The sequence below is a fragment of the Galeopterus variegatus genome, unplaced genomic scaffold, assembly GCF_000696425.1.
Source record: "Galeopterus variegatus unplaced genomic scaffold, G_variegatus-3.0.2 Scaffold8915, whole genome shotgun sequence".
In the NCBI taxonomy this organism is placed as follows: Eukaryota; Metazoa; Chordata; class Mammalia; order Dermoptera; family Cynocephalidae; genus Galeopterus; species Galeopterus variegatus.
Window position 1 is genome coordinate 4,910 of NW_007735026.1, and position 6,496 is coordinate 11,405.

The window sequence follows — 6,496 nt, forward strand, 5'->3', positions numbered from 1 at the left end:
CTGTACAGAGTGCACCACTGGGCTGGCCCTCAATTAAAAATCGTTTTTTTTTTTTTTCCTTTTTGTCTTTTTTACTGACCAGTACGGGATCGCAACCCTCAGTGTTGCGCCTGCACCACGCTCAGCCAGTGAGCGGGAACCGGTCACCACATGGGATCCGAACCCTCGGTGGGAGCGCCACCATGCTCCCAAGCGGCGCACTCTCCAGTGCGCCACTGGGCCGGCCCTTAAAAATCTTTAATGAAGGTCCTTTTAAATATAATTTTGTCAAATATATCACCCATTTATATTTTCTTTCACTTAACTTTTACTCAAATTTTATTTGTTGATCCTTCTATTATATTTTTAGAATGTGTTTTTTGGAAAATTCTGGATTTATTAATCAGAGTTTAAAATTTCTACCTCCCCAATCTCAGTTTTGATTCACTTTTTTTTAATACTTTTTAAAATTTTGTTCTCTTTTTCATAGCAGAGTGTTTACTCACATGTCTGGCAATCTTTATCATCTGTGCATCTTTATTTTTTTATTTTATTTTTATTTTTTATTTTTTTCTTTTTTGTTTTTTTTGTGTCCGGCAACGGATCGCAACCCTCAGTGTCGCGCCCGTACCAGACCAGGACCGGCAACGGGATCGCAATCCTCGGTGCTGCGCCCGGACCTCGCTCAGCCAGTGAGCGTGAACCGGTCTGTATGTGGGATCCGAACCCTCGGCGGGAGCACCACCGCGCTTCCCAAGCGGCGCACTAGCGCAGTGCGCCACCGGGCTGGCCCCATCTGTGCATCTTTAAAAGTGGATTGCTGAAAAGAATTTTCGGTGTTACATTTTGTCACTTCATTCAGTTTATGGCTCTGATGTCACCTCATCATGGAGGTACACCCTATGCCCTCTAAAATATGTCCAAACCCCATTACAACATTATACCTTTTCCCTTTCTCAGCTTTACTTCTCTTCACGGTCTTTAAAGTCCCTGACATTATTTTTCTATTTCTTCCCCACATAGTAGACCTCAAATATGTTTGTGCAAATCACCTCACTACTCTAGACTTTATTTGCTTTTTTATAAAGTGAGAAATTGCAGGTTCCAACCTGTAATCTGGAGCATCTGGAAAATTGATGAAAAGTAAAAATGAGTTTGTGCTTTCTTGTTCTATCAATGTTAAATAAATCCATTATTTTTCCGGGGATGTACGTGTGTGTGTTTGTGCATTTCTGTGTGCTTGTGCATGTGTTTAATGCATATGTCCGTGTGTGTGTGTATATGTATATATTCTATCTTATCTGAGTAATTAACTATAGATTAGCATTCCCAATTCACAAATTGCATACTTAATGAAGTCTTACAGAGTTTTAAATTTTTTGTCTCCTCCACATTCATGGCATTTTTGTAGTTTTTTATTACCTCTACTAACAATCCTCTAGTAAGTTCAAAACTTATACTTTATTCATTTTAAACACAGCAGGTTATAATTTGAACAGAGTAAAGTTTAATGTATTTGAATGACTAAATTCATCTGCTAGATTCTGCAAAAGACAAAGATTGTACATGATTGTAGTTTACCGTATTTACTGACTCACTGTAGAAAATGACTTACATTGCCAGCATGAGGAAACTAGGCCTTAAGGAAGATAAGTTCTAACCCAGTGTCAAACCTATATTGTAAAATAACATCTCATATCTTAAGATTTCTTATCTTAGTGTTAAAACATTTTTTGTAAGCCATCATTTTAAACCAGAAGCCAAAGAACTCTTATTCATTAGATAAATGACAATATATGATGCATATTTCCAGAGCCATTTACCATTTTATTATTGAGTAAATCATCATATTGCTATTTTGAACCAGAAGATAATTGGAGCATATTCCTCTAAGGGGAATCTCCTGTGGGTTTAATCAACAGTCCAGAAAGTAAATATAAGCAAACTAAATGAGCCATATTCATAATGTAATTAAAGCTGCATTTGCTGTTTCACAGGTAAGAAAAAATTACATATACTTTGAAGAATATTTTAGGAGATAGAGCCTAAAAAATTAAGGTTAAATATGTTACTTTGTAGTACACATTTTAATTATTAAAAACACAAAAGTATGAAACACTTCAATTCTTGCCTATGGCAAGAATGTGGTTTATGCACGCTTCTACCTAAGAATTGAAAACCAACACATCCTGAAAAACAACAAAGAAAAATAAAAATATTACATTTTTTTGTGAAGCTAAATAAGAATTCTTCAAATAGAATGTATGGACAATCAGGAATTTACCTACAGAAGGAAAGAACACATTTGACCTATTCAACTATCAGCAGCTTATAGTTTGATATAATACAAAAATAATCAAGAATTTAAAGTTTTGTTTGTTAGTTATGTAATTTAGAAGTCACTTGGGACTATTACTTATTTTTAATATTTCTCTATCCTCAATGGTTTTACAAAAAANAATTGGTAGGTATTAATTTTGGTGAAAATTTGGAAAAAATTGAAAACTATTAAAAGAAATGGAATCACTCTAATATTATTGATAATAATAATTTCAAATGTATATATTACTTATGTAAAAACTTCTGTCATTTCTACGTACTGTTTTGCAGCTTTTTGTATCCACTTTCAAGGTTAACATTTCATAATATCTTTCCATTGAAATTTGTGAGATGATTATACCCTTGGCATATGGCCAAAATCAAGACTCTCATCTTGTAATGCTTCAGACCTGAAATGTTGTAAATTCACCAAGTAAATAATCTAGATGCAGTGGTATATCTTTTGAGTGAATATACTAAACATTTGAAAACTCTGCCTTTCCATGATGTGTCAAAAACCTCAGTAAACTGCATTTTTGTTGGAATTCTGTGTACTTAAAAAAATCATAAACTTCTTATTTCATTAGGTTTGTAGCAGTCTTTAAAAACAGATTATTCAATTAAATGTTTACCTTGTTTGTTTTATATTTTTAAAAGAGAAAACATGTAAAGCAAAGAGCTGATGACAAATTTACATCTTGTGGCATCTCATGAACTTTACTCAGGTGGAGTGCTAGTGCTAAAATTTATTTTATTTTGAATTTTTTCTATTACATTTTCTTGAATTACAGTTTTAACTTTTCCTGCTATTTAACAGGTGTTTTAGAATGTACTTTTTCTATTTTCCATTTTATTTTTTAAAAATTTTTGTGACAGTTACTTGATATATTGCTTAAATTCAAGCAATATGATTATATATATATATTTTTTTTTAAAAAAATGAATGCTAAGAATTTTTTGTAAAATTACACTTGATTATTTTTCCTAAATGCATTTTCAATTAAAAATCTTTAATGAAGGTCCTTTTAAATATAATTTTGTCCAATATATCACCCATTTATATTTTCTTTCACTTAACTTTTGCTCAAGTTTTATTTGTTGATCCTTCTATTGTATTTTTAGAATGTGTTTTTTGGAAAATTCTGGATTTATTAATTAGAGTTTAAAAATTTCTGCCTCCCCAATCTCAGTTACGATTCACTTTTTTTTAGTACTTTTTAAAATTTTGTTCTCTTTTTCATAGCAAAGTGTTTACTCACATGTCTGGCAATCTTTATCATCTGTGCATCTTTAAAAGTGGTTTACTGAAAAGAATTTTCGGTGTTACATTTTGTCACTTCATTCAGTTTATGGCTCTGATGTCACCTCATCATGGAGGTACACCCTATGCCCTCTAAAATATGTCCAAACCCCATTACAACATTATACCTTTTCCCTTTCTCAGCTTTACTTCTCTTCACGGTATTTAAAGTCCCTGACATTATTTTTCTATTTCTTCCCCACATAGTAGACCTCAAATGTGTTTGTGCATATAAATACATAACTGGCTCTGCAAATCACTTCACTACTCTAGACTTCAATTGTTTTTTTATAAAATGAGAAATTTCACTAGATCTGCAGATTCCAACCTGTAATCTGGAGCATCTGGAAAATTGATGAAAAGTAAAAATGAGTTTGTGCTTTCTTGTTCTATCAATGTTAAATAAATCCATTATGGTTCCGGGGATGTACGTGTGTGTGTGCGTGCATTTCTGTGTGCTTGTGCATGTGTTTAATGCATATGTCTGTGTGTGTGTGTGTGTGTGTATATGTATATATTCTATCTTATCTGAGTAATTAACTATAGATTAGCATTCCCAATTCACAAATTGCATACTTAATGAAGTCTTACAGAGTTTTAATTTTTTGTCTCCTCCACATTTATGGCATTTTTGTAGTTTTTTATTACCTCTACTAACAATCCTCTAGTAAGTTCAAAACTTATACTTTATTCATTTTAAACACAGCAGGTTATAATTTGAACAGAGTAAAACTTTAATGTATTTGAATGACTAAATTCATCTGCTAGATTCTGCAAAAGACAGAGATTTTACATGATTGTAGTTTACTGTATTTACTGACTCATTGTAGAAAATGACTTACATTGCCAGCATGAGGAAACTAGGCCTTAAGGAAGTTAAGTTCTAACCCAGTGTCAAAGCTATGTTGTAAAATAACATCTCATATCTTAAGATTTCTTATCTTAGTGTTAAAACATTTAAAAACATTTTTTGTAAGCCATCATTTTAAACCAGAAGCCAAAGAACTCTTATTCATTAGATAAATGCCAACATATGATGCATATTTCCAGAGCCATTTACCTTTTTATTATTGAGTAAATCATCATATTGCTATTTTGAACCAGAAGATAATTGGAGCATATTCCTCTAAGGGGAATCTCCTGTGGGTTTAATCAACAGTCCAGAAAGTAAATATAAGCAAACTAAATGAGCCATATTCATAATGTAATTAAAGCTGCATTTGCTGTTTCACAGGTAAGAAAAAATTGCATATACTTTGAAGAATATTTTAGGATATAGAACCTAAAAAATTAAGGTTAAATATGTTACTTTGTATTACACATTTTAACTATTAAAAACACAGTATGAAACACTTCAATTCTTGCCTATGGCAAGAATGTGGTTTATGCATGCTTCTACCTAAGAATTGAAAACCAACACATCCTGAAAAACAACAAAGAAAATATAAAAATATTACATATTTTTGTGGAGCTAAATAAGAATTCTTCAAATAGAATGTATGCTTTCATTTTCAAAATGGAAGAAGAAACACCAGTTTAAAGTATGGACAATTAGGAATTTACCTACAGAAGGAAAGAACACATTAGATCTATTCAACTATCATAAGCTTATAGTTTGATATAATACAAAAATAATCAAGAATTTAAAGTTTTGTTTGTTAGTTATGTAATTTAGAAGTCACTTGGGACTATTACTTATTTTTAATATTTCTCTATCCTCAATGGTTTTACAAAAAAATCTAAATATATCAAGAATTATGTTTTGTTTTATTTCACTGGGGATGGTGGCAGATAGGTGTGTAACGTGCAGAATGAGGCCATGGTCTGACAGAAGGCAGTGTAAAATGGCGAAAAGTGCTTGCATTATGAGGAAGAAATGGTATCGCCTCTTGCTTCTGGCACTTAACTGTGAGAGCTGATACAAAGGTGAAATAAAGTAATGTGCACACAAATCCATTCCCCTAACAAGTAATCTTTGTGTTTTAACATCGAACCGAAGATATTTGGGGTTTTCTGCCTTATATAAAAATGACCTTTACAGATGTAACTACATTAATTTAAAAAGTAGATTCTGTATTATTAAATTCTTCAAGAATCATATTCATTTCCTATATATGACTCTGAATCCTTTCAATATGTGCTAATATTGACTTGGCCAAACCCAGTATAACTGCTCTTTTGGTATCTAGTTAGAAATGCCAGTTTTAAGAGCAATGTAGCTGAAGGGCTTAACATCAAGTTAAGTGCCTTTCACTATTTTATTTACCCAAAGCAAAACTGAGCCCACTGTAGTGTGGCAAATAGAATTGTGGTAAACTGTGTGTGCATTTTTTTGTATCAATACATCACACAATTTATGAAACATTTTTTCTTTAAAGATACAGAGAGAGAAAATGGACAGAAGATTCTTTAAGGATACAGAGAGAGAAAATGGACAGAAGAAAAAAATCATAATTAAGATATTGAATTCAGAATTGTTGGATTTAATCCTTATAGAAAAATGCTTGAGTGTGTATTAATAATCACAAAACAAATCTATTACATGTAGGTAAAGAATGAAACATCTGTTTCAAGGTACTGGTCACAAAGATTTTTCAATGATTTAGTTATACTATTAATTCTGTGACCCAATATCTTCTTTTGAAATGTTTAATTAAAACATAAAAATTACATATGTCTATCATGTACGACATATTTCACAATGCACACATTTTGTGGAATGTCTACATGAAGCTAATTAAGACAGGCTGAGTGGCCCTTATCCAAAATTCTTGGGATTAGAAGTGTTTCAGATTTTTGATTTTTCTAATTTTGAAATATTTGCATATGCATAATATATCTTCAGCGTGGGACCCAAGTTAAAACACAAAATTCATTTCAGTTTTATATACACATAAA